Source organism: Schistocerca piceifrons, chromosome 5, assembly GCF_021461385.2.
Source record: "Schistocerca piceifrons isolate TAMUIC-IGC-003096 chromosome 5, iqSchPice1.1, whole genome shotgun sequence".
Lineage (NCBI taxonomy): Eukaryota > Metazoa > Arthropoda > Insecta > Orthoptera > Acrididae > Schistocerca > Schistocerca piceifrons.
The window spans coordinates 458,697,422-458,713,165 of NC_060142.1; positions in this window are offsets into that span (position 1 = coordinate 458,697,422).

Genomic DNA, 15,744 nt, shown 5'->3' on the forward strand with positions numbered 1-15,744 from the left:
TTCAAATGGCTCTGAGCACTATGGGACTTAACATCTGTGGTCATCAGTCCCCTAGAATTTAGAACTACTTAAACCTAACTAACCTAAGGACACCACACACATCCAAGCCCGAGGCAGGATTCGAACCTGCGACCGTAGCAGTCGCGCGGTTCCGGACTGAGCGCCTAGAACCGCGAGACCACCGCGGCCGGCGCTCCTCCCTACACTGAGAAGGCATTTTCTGTGTCTGAAATATACTTTTTACGCAAAGTAATCGGCATCTTAGTTTTACAAACAATTCTGTTCGTTTGAAGCAAATGTTCGTGTTTCCGCTAGCTTTATAAGTTCAGACCAAAAGCTTGAAAAAATCTGGATGTATAAGGAGTATTAGCTGATAGCTATAGAATAAAGCAAACCTGCAAATTCAGGTTTATTGTATATAGAGGGCGTTGTGGTGGTTCTCTATGTATTGGTTTTTATATACTATGAATTACTGTGCCTGCTTCGCAACTGGAAAATTGTTTGTGTCAGTCACTCAGCTGTGTTACTTCTCGCAGATAGTTGTCCAACAGGGTGTTTTTATATTAAAATTCAACAGCAACTGACTACTTTCCAGATGTTCAAAGGTAACTGCTGTTGTAGGTGAGTTTTGCTACTTACACTCATAATTGTTAAAAATACGAGATTGAGGAGGTAATTCCAATTTCGTTGAGCGGGAATCGAAAATAATTATTGAACTCAGTTTCACTTATGGTTGAATATTGCAAATATTGATTATTTGTATTGTTGCAAAAAAAGAACCGCTAATCTCCTACATTTACATTTATTTTTATTTGTCAAAATAAGTGAATATTAAGACATTTATTACGACTTTGGGCCGTTATCATTTACAACAATGACGCTGACCTCTGCGCCAATGATCCCCTATAAAATTTGCATAAAGACATTAATTTTGGAGCTTCATGAATATAGGAGCTGGTACATTTAAAATTTTACAACACTTTTAAGGCTAAATATAACATAAAACTTACATATTTTCGTGTTTCGTCACAAAATGGCTTCTTACACAGCCTAGAAACAAAAGGGAACAGAGAGCGTTCCTTTTGCAAAAGAACAGAGATTGCAATTCCATTTGCAGACCATATTAATTTAGTACAGAGTCTTTGTTATTTATCTGCGATAATATTTATTTCGTTACGAATTCAGTTTTGGTGTATTTGCGAAGTTATTCAATAGCATTTTTATCACGTTATGTGGCTTACCGCCACAGTGTCTCTCCTAACAGTAGTCAGGCTTATTTTGTCTTGCATTTCGCAGATGTTTGCAAATTCTGTATTTTCGCTGCGTAGTTACAGTCAGTCCAGCACGTCTTTCGAGCGACGTCCAGTTGGAACGCAAAGATTAGGTTTTTAAAGCTGAATCGTTCGTGCAAATTCGATAGAACGGCTCCAGATCAGTGTAGTGCGATATCCTTGCTGTCGATCTGTATTAACAGGCAAAGATAAACACGAAAAATAACCATTACTCTAGCAACGACTGAGCAGCGCTTCTACTGCACGGCACTAGCAATAATTATGGGCCAGGCAGTGCTGGAGTACTAGTTACTCTCCCTGTTTTACTGTCCCTGTTAATACATATCGATAAAACAAATACCGCACTCGACTAGTGTGGAACCGTTCTATGTAATGGGCGCGTGTAATTCCGCTTTAAAGATCATTTTGTTTGTAAAGGGAAACACAGAGTCAAATTCTGTCGACAGTGGGAGTCACACGAGAGAAGTGATGAGTGGTATTTGTTTGGGCCGACTGCTGATACACATAGCAAAAACGAATTGCAAACATCTGACGAGGCACCGAAGATAAAGTGTGGTAAGATCTTATGGGACCAAACTGCTTAGGTCATCGGTCCCTAAGATGACACGCTACTTAATCTAACCTAAACTAACCTACGCTATGGACAACACACACACACCCATGCCCGAGGGAAGAGTCGAACCTCCTATTGTGGGAGGGGGGGGGGTGGGGGGGGGGGGGGGGCGGCAGCCGGGCGGACCGTGACAAGACGCCCTAGACCACGTGGCTACTGCCCCGCGCGGAGAAGAAAAAGTGTCTTACAGTTGTTACGAAATACATCCTAAATAATGACGAGAACTAAAACCAATGCTGTCCTCATTCCGAAAGTTCGTTTGAACCCCACAGTGCTGGGTAGGCGTGGTCCTGTTGGGGTTGCTATGCTCTTTGCTTTCTTCCGGTCTTTGAACTGACTTACCCACTAAGTTACGGGGGATCTACAGTTTAATGTGGACTCCAAACCACTTGGCATTTTTCGCACAGACAGATCATTGTCAGAGGTGAAAGAAGCGACCGTGAAATAGAAAGAAAATAAAACCGACTGAAGAACGAAACTTAGACCATTCAAGTAGCGTGATATTCAGTCACTTAGCCACCATAATGACGATAGCAAATAGTACTGCAGATATTAACTGAATAATAAAGTATTCTAATTTTTAAATATAGCAGATAAGAAAATAAATTAATAAGGTTGGGTGTCTCAGAAAAATTCGTCCTGTTTCACAAGGATTATCTACATGAATGAAGACTCAAATTTGCGGTGGGTGTTAACTTTCGCATAGGACTACAGAGTTTTATTATCAAACGAATCATTCGATTTTACAAGGATATATCTTTTACACTCGTGAACATACCACCATGGGAGAATTTACAGTTAAATTTAGGATTAAAGCTTTCATTTCAGTTTTCATAAATGTTCCATGTGCCCTTCATCGATAGACAAAATTGCCCCATGCGAGCATGTCTAGAGTTACTGGGTTCACTGTAGATGCTAAGTGGCGTCTCAGTTCGCCCAAAGTTGTAGAAAGCAGAGGATCGTCGACGGAGTCTTCGCACAAACTACGAGAAAAAGAACGTCTACTTGAGGACCTTGAAGTCAACGCCACAATGTGTTGGGTGTGCCCTGACTCCTGACGACAACCACCCAATCGCCATCTCGACGCGACGCAAGGTGCCAAGATAAACTTTTAGTTTCGACATTTACGTTAAAATTTACTCCATGTTTCCTATCTTCAGTTATGTTGAAAATATAGCCTTGTGAAATGAGACGAGTCTTTCTGAAACAACTTGTACTGATTAATTTCTTACGTTGTGCGCCCACAGCTTTCATAATTTTTTAAATGACGTCATATTCGCTATTAGCTGTTACTGTTTTTATTACACTACTGCAGTTTCGGTATTTGTGCGTTTCTGCTACCATCTACAAAGAATAATGCAATGTACTGAGAAAACAATAATTCACAACTAACGCCTCGCGGGGTAGTCGCGCGGTCCTAGGGGCCTTGCCACGGTTCGCGCGGCTCCTCCCGTCGGAGGTTCGAGCCTTCCCTCGGACATGGGTGTGTGTGTTGTCCTTAGCGTAAGTAAATTAAGTATGACTAAGTAGTGTGTAAGCCTAGGGACCGATGACCTCAGCAGTTTGATCCCAAGGAGCCTACCACAAACTTCCAAAACTAACAATTGAAGAAAGTGCCTTAAACTGGTCTGCTCCCCACCCCGTAAAGTGGATCTTGTGGTCTGTTGTGTATACATTCTCCTGAACTTTTTTGGGACCAAGTGTAAATAATGGTTTAGGCTTCTATCATTTTGTAGCGCAGTGCAAAAGTCGCCCGCTTCGCTAGTTACTTATCAGTTCGCCATTACATATTTTGACAATGGGAAAACTTTTTAAATTGTGATACATTTCGTATTATTTCACCTAGATATTGGCTGATAAGCCGTCCAATCTGCGTGTGTTATTGAAAAGTAAAGTTTAAGGTTAATGTTTATGATTAACAAATTTTATTTAGATGTTTCTGAATGTTTATTCTGTTAACAAAATGCAGTCTCTAGTAGTATAAACTGTACCCCCGTCAGTTGTATTAAGCGGACACCTTGCTTTTTGAAGTTTAAAGTCTGCCTGTATTAATACACATTATTCATCTCTTGGAATTATTTTGCACGTTTTTTAGGAGTGAGACGGCGTAGATCAATGTAGGGCTGCCATTTCCACGAAGAGAAGGCTTAAATCAACACTCGCGTTACGCATGTACATATTTACATTAATATTCTGGTATTATTTTTCTTTTCAACAAAACCACTTCCAGCACCTTCGAATTCGACAAGTTTAACAGGTGCAATGTCAAAGAAGTGAAATATAGCAGTGCAGTGATCTTTGACTTCTTCCTTCAACTTTAAATTTCTCTTATACACCAATATAGCATCACATCTTGATATCATTTTCAGAGCTATCAATAAGGACTTCCCAAAATTAAATTCAAACCAATAACATAAGATTGCACGGTAGTGCCAATCCAGTAAGTTGGAGAGGCGTCACGTTATGATTGTAAAGATTGTAGACCTTTATTAACACTGTGAACTGTTTTCGTATGATAGTTATTATTACGTATTTAGCAGGTTACGAATTTACAATATTCCGTTATACATTAGGTACAGTTTAGGGCAAATTTAAAATAGTTCACAATAGATCATGTGAATGTTCACTATCAAATTCTGAGCGCTTTTATATCCTGAGGAGAATGTGCATAGCGCTCCCACTCTTCAGCCAATGTCGTGCGTACTATCAGCACGAAGCGTAGCGCTGCGTTAACGCTTTCATGGGAGCGAGGGCCGACTGTAGTGTGCATGCATGTCATATTCCACTGAATGCTCCGGGCACATCACGCAAAAACGGCAATACAATGAATGGTGAAGGTGGAGTACGTGGACTAAGAGCAATAGCTTCAGAAGCTTTCACATCTGGTCTCTGACTCTTTGAATTACTATCAACGACACCTAAAGACATAACAGTCAACAAGTACCGAAAAAAAGTTAAAAACACTCACTCACATAACATAACTTCTACTTATGCACAAATTCCTCATCTTGCACTAACTCTGCATATAATATATCATCGAGATGGGTTGACAATGAATTCCCATCAACCTCGAATCCAGAGCACTAACCAGCGCCTTTGTCATCAGATTGTTCAGAAAGATTCACGGCTGATCAGATTGAAATAAGAAGGAGCCATTCAGCGCTGATTCTTTATACGTAGGTGGCACGCGAATCTGGGTGTGGATACAAGTAGCGGTCACGCGGTTCCAGACTGAAGCGCCTAGAACCGCTCGGCCACATCAATTCTTTTCGGCTGTTACACCACCATCAGGTACAAACATAACCTTAGCCAGCTCGGCAGTGTCTAGTCCTTCACTGAAGATTGTGGACTGCTTTAAATCTGGCCTGTTGATACAATCTTTTACACCATATGCACATCTCAACAGTAAACTAGTTGGATGTCACGACGGTTTCTAACTGACTCCACGGTTTTGTCCAAAATGGAAATATCCGTTACTTTATAAAAATATTTCTCAATGTCACATGTTGCTGCTCGGTGTTTAAATCAATGTACTCCTTCTATCAGGGACGCTCCTCGAAGGAGATGCCATGGTTGATCCTAAGAAGTTTTATCCCCGATTTGAGACACTGCTGGAGGTTTCTATAGTGTTCAATGTATCTCTGCCTATTCCCCAACGTTATCATCAGCTTGGGGACAATACCATTTCGTGGGACAGGGTGCTGCGGATACAGTGACAAGCCACTGTGCTCGTCATGCAAATCAGTGGGAATGTTACAGATCTGCCTCCGGAACATACATTAGCAGCCACATCGTGGATCTTGTCCTTCATTCCGACAGTTTCATCTTAGGACAGTCATATAAATAATCAAAAGGACACAGTTCATCGCTTGGCTTGTCCGCAGAGTTCGTTTACATCCAAGTAAATGATGTAACTCAGATCGTGAGATGGCATGTACTCCTCTTCACTCGGTTCCATGTTATTCAAGGTGGCATACTTGTAGACACACTAGCAGAGTCCCCCGCGAATCCTGCATTCAAAAACAAGCAACGTATTAACATCAGTCAACAGTTCGAGGTTGATTCACCTCTTTATAACATTGCACTACACGAAAGCCCCAAAGCAGTGGAATAAAGGCAGGATACAGAGTTTATGTGCCCAGGCACACAGTCTGGAATTTCTCAAAACTGGATTGAGGAGAGAGGGCTGCTAGTGTAGTCCATGCAATTGTGTGTAGCCACTGTGCCAGGGTGGCATAGTGGTTAGTCTATCTACCCAGTGAGCTGGAGACCTGGGTTCGAATCCCAGCCATCATAAAAATTTTCATTCGTTGCATCAATCTGCATATACACATTACAGATGTCTGAAACTTGAAAAGGTCTCTGGAACCATATCGCTTCATTTGATTTCTCAATAACGCCCACAAACATGCGCACATCTGTCGCCATTTAAAATTTATCACAACCTTCTAAATCAGTGATTTCGAATTCCTGCCAAACATTCACCGCATGTCTCCCCTCCACATCGGTTATAGCAATAGTTGCGAGATTGCTGATAAATGTGCTTATATCAGGCAACGTGATTTTACAGTCGCTCAACCAAATCCAGGTATTCATATAGAAAAGCCCTCTTCTTTGTTACAATTAGAAACTTTACATCGTCGGGAAATGTAGCTCGAGAGATATACATATCCTCTTCACGTATCGTCTTAGCGATCTTCTGCAGAGGTACGTGCATAAATCGTAAGGAATCCAGAAAGTGGAGAAATACTCTCGGCCTCATTTGCCTGGAAAATGAAATGTATTCTTCTTTGCTGTCAGGTATGATACTGACCGTGTCATTCTCCAAACCAAAAAGTACGCAAGTGCTCAACAAGAAAGTGAGCGTCATATCCACTCAAATTAGGGAAGAAGACTGATATTTGTCGTCGCAGTTTGCACTTGTTGTGAGTTACACTGCAGAACTTCCCTGTTGGATGACAACAGTCCCTATGGGGAGTTGCAGCTTTACTATCTAGAGGCAGGTCACATATATTACGTTTAACTGCCTGATTTTATGAGGCATCATTCTGCTGCGAGTATGATTTTGTTATAAAGTCCACCAACATTCCATGCAAGTTTTCTGAGCTCAGAGATCAACCATCTTGCCGGTTTATTCCCAACGTATGAATAAAGTTTGTTGCGACTGGAATCAAACGAGCATACAGCTTGATACGCTGCCACATACAGTATGCGTTGTTCCGTGAAAGCGGTGTGAGAGGCATTGGTGCCACAGGAAGTAGTAGGCACTCAGAGTCAGTGTATACAACAAAGAGATATCATTCCAGGTGATGGGCATTCTTCAATGTTTTATCGTCAGAGGGCATTTCCACTTGTACCTGTTCCTCCCTCAAGCAATCAGTCAGATAATAATCACTTGTAGGATAAGAGTTGAGACACTTGTGTCAGAAGTGTCTTGGCCGATTATTTTTCGACTTTTCGGCAGAAAGTGGGCAGGACAGATTTTTGATCCAGATGTAGTGCTGCTTCTCGCCTTTGGAGAATAATACTAGACCTGCATATTTAGGACACTGACCAGCTACTTTGGAAAACTTATGAATTGATTTATGTTTCATACCACCCACTTGCTTTTTTTCTCATTTAAATCCAGATCATAAGCATAAACTAAATAACTGGGGTTCTGCCTATCGAATTTTGACAGGTCTGTGATTGTTATGTGGAATGCAATGCCTTGAAAGTTAGAATGCTCGCAAACATTACATGTCTTGCATGTATCAGTATGATAGGCGTGTTTCAGATAATTTCTATAGCTAGCCACAAGCGGCCATGTGTGAAATATTTATCCTTCTCATCTATATTCTGAACATTAATACAAGCCTTTTTAGGGCACTATCTGGAGGAAGAGGGAAGAAACTGGACTGCCTCCCCAATTACCTGGATAGAAACATGCCAGTAAACATCAAGCTGGAGTACGTGACTGAGTGCCTCACCAGAGCCTCTTCCCTTCATATCGGTGAAACGTTCCGGTGTGACACTCTCAATAAAAGTTCCATACCACTCTGCAGTTGACGTAACTTGCTGTATCATGCCATACTTTCCCAAAAGTTTCCCACGCTTGCCTCTCAGCAATACTGCTGCCGCCTTTCGGGGGATGCAACAGCTCACAGTAAAGAATTGCTTTGCACCAGATGAGGGGATGACACTTGGTGTTGATGATTTCAATGAGATCCCTTTGCAACACTGCTCGGCAGGCATTAATGAGGATAACGAGATCTCAAAATAAGGTATTGACATTATCAATGTGGGACTGTAAGATCCTATCCCTGCAAGCAGCAGCAACCATAGAGTAGTCTAATGTATCTGTGTGATTTACCTGATGTTGGTGAATAAGATGGGCTGTGAGTCTGTTGCCGGTAGACTATTGACAGGGAGTGGCAGTGACATTGATGGTGCTGCCCTGCTGTCACTAGGTTGGGAACAGCATCCAGATGGCCCGAGACAAGGTGAAACAAATGTTGACGGTACCGCTCTGCTGCCACAAAGCACGGGGGGTGGTAGTGGGATGGCCCTGGACGATGTGATGCAGGCACCGAAAGCACCACCACACCATTGCTAGGCTGGCGACGATAGGCAGATGCGCTGGGTTAGATGGTAATGCCCTGCTACTGTTAGCCCGAGGTGCTGCAGGCATCAACGACCACATCAATGACGGGCACAGTGGCACTGTTAGTAGGCTACTTCCAGAAGCTTCCAACACTCCTTCTGCAACGGAAGAAGAAGGAAAATTGAATAGACATGCACATCGACCAATAATAATTAATTTTTGATACTTACATCAGGGTTCACTGATAATAAGTGCCTTTAGCTACTCATCATCTTCATTTTCTTAATATCAGATGAGTATATTCTAACATTTTTCAGTTTAGCTCGGTTTCCACTACTCATGTGATATCAGCATCAAGTGCAAATAGAAAAAAAACACTGTATGCAGGGACTGGCGTCATCCCCCATGAGCTCTGCCTAGAAAAAAATGGCGTTGTTACTTGCAATAGTTCAGCCACAATCTTGTCAAAACCCTATGAGCTCTGAGTGGAAAATGGGGTTAGCTCGCTGTTGATGGCATGTATCCAGTCATCAACAATCAATTATTTCTAATGTGCAATATTGTTGATGGTGCTGAGGCTTCTCAGGCGTAAGTATCCCTTCCAAATATACAAGCTCTTGCTTGGAAGTGTCAGTCCATCCTGATGTTGTACAATAATTTACATCTTGTTATTACTATTTATATCTTGTTTTACTATTAAAAATCGTTGAGCCAGACAGTTTGTAGCGATCATATTCATGTATGCCGATAAGTTCATCATCTTCAACTGAGTTGTTACATCGAATGAAGTCATAGTGAAGTTTCAATACATGTATTTAAGAAACTTGTATTTCTCATGTGTTAACACATTCTGCTTCCACTCTGATGGCTGGGTACGCGATATTTACACTTAATATCGATAACTCTGCTTCAGATGAAAACAGACTCTAATTTCCTCATCTCAAAAATCAACTAGATTCGCGTTTGGGTCTATAATGTTCACCTCGAGATGGTCTAATGTCTGATCATTCATACGGAAATATATTGATTTACTGGGAATATTTGCAGCTTCATAACCAGGACCCGCTATGTGAAAAAAATGCGTATATACTGTGGTATGGACTAATGTGTCGTTAAGGTGAAAATTTGTCTCGATATTACACTCTAGACAAGTTAGCTAACTGGCAGCATGTCCACTGGATGATTCGACTCATAAATTTTATCAGTATTACGCTCCAGCACCTGTCCCCTCGATATACCTAGTACTGATCCTACTGAACTTTTGTGACTAAACCCCACTGTCTCTTCTGTTATTTCTGTTTTAGACGTTTTAACGTTTGATTGTTACTCAAATCCCTTTACAAATCGTTTTATATACGCATTTAAACTGTCAACGTCATAGGAGCCAGGTGATATTACCACAATTCCCGCACTCCCTAGATGGGGTGGCCTTAGCTGCGCTATTGTAGGTTTCCAGACCTATCAGTTCTATACTCCAGTTCTTCTTCCTCAGATCTGCTGGAGAAAAGCAGTTGACGTTTAATGTAGACAAACGTGAGTTAACGACATTGCATCTCGACCTCAAATGATACAGTGATGAGCATACCGTTTGTTTTTATGCAACTGTCAAGAAAAACTTTCGGTGTCCACGGAGGTACGAATTGAAGTCTTAGTACCACATAAAATTATACAACACCTGGTTGCTGTCGGTAAAGTAATGACCCATTTCCTCAGGCGATCTTAAATCGACGACTGAGTGAAAATAGTAGGTGGTATTCCAGTTATTTTTTTAATATACACAACCCAAAGTTCCATAACTCCCCCCCCCCCCCCCCTACACACACACACAATATCTAAACTGATAACCTCCATTCTATGGATTTCTGCATCACCTCTGGCAATGTATCCCTCACAGACGTACGCCTGCTTAGCTGGGTGGTAAAGTTCTCGCCTCCCATGCAAGCGGGCCCGAGTTCAATTCCCGGCCGGGTTGGAGATTTTCTCCGCTCGTGGACTGGGTGTTGCGTTATCCTCATCACCGGCGCGCAAGTCGCCCTATGTGGCATCGAATAAAATAAGACTTGCACTTGGCGGCCGAACTTCCCTGCATAGGGGGCTACCGGCCAACGATGTCATACGCTCATTTCATTTACATTTCCCTCACAGACATCCGGAGAATCCTCGGGATTTTGAGTTTTCTGATGAGGTTAAGCAAAATCATGTCTATTAGCAGTGTTTCCGGTAGTATCGCTATGGTTTTTTTTGTTTATGTACAACCCAAGCGCTTTCTAGTATGGTTTTAAATACAGTCCTTCAGCGATAGCGATGGCACTCAGCGTTTTGTGCATTCGTTACTGCTTGAGCTAAGGCAGCGGTTCCCCCAGCTAATGAGCCAATGGCTGATAACGTAGCAAATACAGTACTAGAAAAGGAATTATTCCAAGAGATGTCTTTAGGATTGGCAGGACCTAGGGTGTTTTGACGCAGCTTTTCCTTTCCCCTCTCCGCCTCAAGGTATCTTTCGCCACTGTCACACCTGATTGAATGCAATTTCTTAAACATCCCGGAGGTTTTGTCTTGAGTGTGAGATGATCCGGATTCATTATTTGCTTATTCAAGCATACAATTGAAGCTTGGCACATGTTGCCTTATCAAATACGAATGCAACAATACATTGTCCTATCCCAATATCCTTTCTTCAACTTGTCTGTGTAGTCTTATCAGCTACTATTTAGTCTGCAATGCGACAATCTTTATTTGTACCATAAGCAGTGTCATGCTCCTCAAAAGTGTCGTCTAGGATATTAATTCCCTGATCGCCACGAGCTAGCAACATTTTCAGATGGTTCCAGGGATATGTAGTTCGACTTATGGATTGTCGAAAATACCGCCCCCATCCCTGTTGATATGTTTCCTAGCACCAATGTCCCACTATTTTGTGCTCTGAGGTTTGTACTATTACATAGAAAAATTGCTAGCGTTCAACCAACCGTTGTGTGAAGAAATGAGACCCCAGACTGTCGCTCCTGGTTGTCGGGCTGTATGGCAGGTGACAGGTTGGTATCCCACTGCTTCCTGGCGCATGTATAGACATGTCTCTGGCTTGGAATCTTAGTGACTGGAGTAGTATAGTCTTCAGTGATGAGTCCTGCTTCGAATTGAGGCCCAGTGACCAATTAAGACTTGTGTGGGGACGTCCCAGACAGCAGTGCGATACCAGCCTGGCCGTCTCCTGCTATAGGCTAGACAACGAAGAATGGTGGTCTGGGGTGCCATTTCTTTTCACAGAAATTGTCATCCATGGCACCCTTACAGCGCAGCGATATTCGACGATATTATAGAGCCCGTTTTGTTGCCCTTCATAGCAAGTCATTTTGGGCTTTTATTTCAGCAAAGTAATGCCCACCAACACACAAGGAGAGTTTCCTATGCTTCATACTTGCCAAATCCTACCTTGGCCTGCAGGGTCGCCAAATCTCTCTCCAGTTGAGAACTTTCGCAAATTATGAGAAGGGCCTTCCAACCACCTCTGGATGTAACGACCTAGCGCGCCAGTTGGACAGAATTTGGCAGGATATTTCTCAGGAGCACATCTAACATTTCTGTTAATCAATGCCAAGCTGAATAACTGCTCGCATGAGCAGAGGTGGACAACCGTATTGATTTGTTATTCTATACCCATTTGTGTCTCATTTGGATAATTCCATCATGGTGCATCTATTAATTTTCTTTTTTTGTCTTAGAGTATAGAGGATATTCCGTCATCTTCTTCTTCTTCTTCTTCTTCTTCTTTTCTGCCTTCATCCATAGTGTGTGATAGTCCTATCAAACTGTTGGTTACTCGTTTAAACATTCACATGAGATGCTGATCTTATTGCAACTGCCCTAACTTTAACTATCTTAATTTCCACGGAATAGCCTCTCATGCCACAGTATCTCTACGTTTTGTCAGTGACATGCTGCATACAATTTATACATGCATTCAAACTACTACTGCTGATGGCAGTCAAGTAGATTAGCTATTGCCTAGATACATCCATGCATATCCATTAGTTTTGGCTTGATGTCTTCAATTTTCTCATTGACATATATTTCACATTGCTGTATTCTTGCCTCGACAAAAGTTTCCATTTCCATGAATTTGGTGTTGATTGTCTCGGTTTTTCTGCCAATGTATAGACGCATGTGCTTTGCGTCCGCTAGGTGAGTGTGCAACATGCGTCCTAATTCCTCCATAGTCTACACGATACTGATAGAATTATGTTTTGATACACTGACTGTTACACAGAACCTCATCGAAGTTTCGTATAAATCGGCCCTCATTCAGTTTCCTAGTTTTATCTACCACCAGGAAGCCATGTTGTGAGTCATTCCATCCTTTCCCGCATATGGAAACAAATTCATTAATGACATGTCAGTTCCTACATGTGTTTGGTGAACATGCCTTAAATTCACATTGTCCTGTTTGCAAGCGATGGTAAGATTCGCATTATCCTCGGTCAGCTGCTTCGGGATCCTTGAATATGTCTGGTTCAAATAAAACATGTTGACTAGACTATGGCGACCAAAGCAGATTATCTGCGGATGTCATCCTGATTCTCCATTGTGATGTCGTCAAATATAAATATGCTTTGGTTATTCAGGCAGTGAAATATCACTGCTTTCGCTGAACGTCTGGTATTATACTCTCTCAACGCCATGCAAAATCTCCTGCAGTAGCTGAGCTTTTGGCTGAAATAGAGTTTTTGGAAAAATATATACCTGCTGAAAACGGATTCCCTCAGGGTGTGTTAACAGTATCATAACAAGATTAGTTTTCCCACAACTCAAAGGCCCAATAATCAAAGCACACATATTATCGGGAAGTAATCATCCATTTGTCTTGTTCTCCCAGTTTCCAGCTTCATTACTACAGGCCCAGTCGCCTATTACAAGACCCTTTTGGCAAGGCTGTTTTCTCCATTCCGTCATGGTGATAACTGTTCATTTACATTGGGATGCAAGGGATTTTATAAACTCTTAGGTACAGCTGGGTATATAAACAAAAATAAGATCGAAGTACTGTGCCCGCATCTAGTAATACTGAATCATACGCTTCCACCTCCATCGATGCACAGCATGCATCGTTGAATTGAGCTATGGGCAGAGAGTTTGGTGAGCTACCTCCAGAAGATTACTCAATAATATCTTGTGGAATCGGTGAACTTATGACTCCCACCTTTGCCGACACTCTAGCTCATGCTGTATAGCATAGCTGGCATTAGTTAAACCTTTAAAAGCCTGCTCCTGTAAATATATGTCCTCTCTGTTGTTAAATATTTTAACCATCAGGAAAGTCACCTAAGGAGAGTGTATGTTCATCCACTATCACCAACAGAGGTTAAACGTTTCTCTAGAGCAAGGTTTAAATCTACACTGATAGTTGAAACAATTCTACATGTATAATATTACTTTTATGTTACAAAATCGACGGTTTTCAAATACTACCACATGGTAAAATACCCTGTTTGATATCATACTGACACTGGCATGCTTACACCCCACATGTTCAAGCAGCAGATTTGGCTGAACAGCATTATGTTCACATCAGGTGGCTGCTACTGCAATGATTTCGCCTCACCTACAAGGAAAGATGCGTTATTAACTACGAATTTTTGGTCTTTTTTCTCACTACTCACCACAACCAGCTTTAATTTACACAGCCTCGCTGCAGGGAGTGTTGGAATATGCCTGGATATTCTTACCCTCTGACATTTCTCTCGCAAATGGGTGAGCTACATATCGATTACTGTCAATACATTTTTTACCTCTAATGCCATTCTTATTATCTTATCCATATCCATACTCGTATGGTGAAGACATTCAGGTGGTGTACTGAATAGCAAACTGCATGGCTGATAAGTCTCTCAGAGCCAGAGGAGGCACACCACACATCTAAAAAGTTTAAATTACAAATGCAAATGTATGGGAGATGTTTATTCCTCTGATTGCTGTGATCACTGATACATACATATTGAAGCTATGATTATATTTATTACTACATAATTGCTGACAATATCCGCATTACAATATCTAGACTACCAATCATTAACAGCAAGTTGCTTCAATTACTTCATCTTTAGCGATCCAATCATGTCATGGTGCTGTAAAAAAATGTTAAATACAGGATATTGAATCTTTTGCAGCGTGATATAAGAATGGCGGAATTCTTTTCTTTCAAATACAACAAATTTCTTCATCAGCTGTCATCATTGTCAGGACAAAAACGCAGAGAGAGAGTGCTGTACATGGATATTAGAAGAACTACGACCTGCTGCTGCTGATGCTGTGAACACCTCCACTAGCACTGTAGTAGTAACAAAAAAACGTTCTAAGTATAACGCTTTACAAAAACATAATAATAATTCCATATAGATGAATACTTACTGTAATTGCTCATGCTCCTGATCTTCATGCTGAAAGCTGTAAGCACATTTCTCTGACAGATGTTCACAAGAAAATCTTCTTTGCTCAAAGCAATCAGCTGGTCAACTGAACACATGACATACTGACACCATTATGCATTTATATGAGCAAATAATGAACATCATCAGATCGTTCAAACCAGATAAACACATGTTACTTTTAATATCGTACAGTGCGTGATTTCAGTTGCCTCTCAGACCCAGGAAAAGTGTGCTTCGCTTCACACTGACACACACTTGCAAATCGCAGGGGCGCAGGGGGCAGGGGTGCTTGTGACTGGATGATGATGCCTGTGTCAGTGACATATAACATGCATGTGGACTACAGTCGACTCTTGCTCCCACAAACGCGCAAACGCAATCCTGCACTTCACAGGCCGGCCGGAGTGTCCGAGCGGTTCTAGGCGCTTCAGTCTGGAACCGCGCGACCACTACGGTCGCAGGTTCGAATCCTGCCTCGGGCATGGATGTGTGTGATGTCCTAAGGTTAGTTAGGTTTAAGTAGTTCTAAGTTCTAGGGGACTGATGACCTCAGAAGTTAAGTCCCATAGTGCTCAGAGCCATTTGAACCATTTTTTTGCACTTCACACTAACAACACACATGCCATTGACTGCAGAGTGCGGGTGCTCGGAGTGTGTGTGGGGGGGGGGGGGGGGGGTGCTTCATGGAAATTGCAAGAGTGCATGTGGCGGGATCTCCCCTCCTCCCTCCCGCTTGTCCCGCTTGGCCTTGGCACGTGGTTTCTGGAATGATAACAAAGTGTTCAGCTATAATATGACACCACAAATAAGAAAGCACTAATGCTGATGTCA